A 1,325-nucleotide genomic window follows, 5' to 3' on the forward strand; every position below is an offset into this window, starting at 1 on the left:
AAGCAGCCAATGAAAGCCCTAAGGGTGATAACTCTTACTGCCAGCATTCATGGGGATGGCCTAGGACTGACGCAGCGTTTTCCATTCTGCAGTCACCGCGAGTCGGCGTGGACTCATGCAGTTATACTTTCCATCTCAGAGAGAATAGTGGGAACCAATGGAAAGTTGACTTTGGATACAGAAAGAGAGAACCGGAAGACTGCATAGAGGGAATGTGTGTTTTCCTAAAGGAAAGGCCATCATAAGCTTCTAGGAGGAGGAAATGTGAAGATTTGTGGTTAGAAAGTTAAACATGAGACAGTGATATGAACTTTAGACCACAGAACAGACTAACGTGAGAGATAATAGTAATTAGGTTATTATAATGGCTGAGGTGAAGTGATGAAAGCTTATTGGAAGATGGAATTTTTGGAGATGGAATTAATAAGAGCTGTTAGCTGGCAGATTAAGGAAATACTTAAAATTGATGCTAGGGTTTCTTATTCATCCATTCACTCATCATTCAACAAACATTTACTGAGATCCTGTTGTGCGCCAGAGTGAATTTAAAGATGAACAAGAACTTTTTATCTTTACCTTCAAAGAGCCGAGTGTTGGGAAGAGATTTGAGGAGTCTTAAAGGCACAGAACCTCTGAGACTTCAAGGCCATCTAAGTGTTTAGGCAACGTGAGGACAATGGCTTTGACAAGGGTTATACTCACGGGCACCCGTAACTATTACCAATGTATACACTGAGAAGCACAGCCGAGGAGGCATTTCCTTTTACAGTTCTAGTGATGCTAGTGTCTAATTTTCAGTGTCATGGGTCCCATGCTGGCCTGGTCTTAGCTTAGGCTGTGTGGAATGACAGCTAAGAATTGTGCCATCTAGTAGTCCCGTGGTGGGCCAGTTCTGGGTTTTTATTTTTTGATATTACTTTAGGAGTCATTCCTATAGCCTACAGCCTGTTCCTCTACCCTTGCAATGATTTTATCAGCAGCCAGTACCATTATTGTGTTTTATGCAGGAGTAAAATGAACCACAGCAAGCATGTTACTTTGAGGATTAAGACATGCCTGACTCAAGCCATGGTATTTCTAGTGACCTCATATACATGCAAAAGATGAACACTGAGTAAAGAAGACAGAAGAAGAATCGATGCACTTGAATTCCGGTGCTGGCAGCAAATATGAAAGTGCAATGGACTGCTAAAAAACAATCAACTCTGTCTTGGAAAAAGTACGGCCAGCTGTCTGGATAGGACAGGCTGGATGAACAATCTGGAGGAGAAAACAACGGGACTGACAGTTCCCGGGGGACATGGGAGAGGGGGAGGAGGGGGGAA

This window comes from Echinops telfairi, unplaced genomic scaffold (genome assembly GCF_000313985.2).
Source record: "Echinops telfairi isolate 266 unplaced genomic scaffold, ASM31398v2 ScPeMD7_18;HRSCAF=68, whole genome shotgun sequence".
NCBI lineage: Eukaryota > Metazoa > Chordata > Mammalia > Afrosoricida > Tenrecidae > Echinops > Echinops telfairi.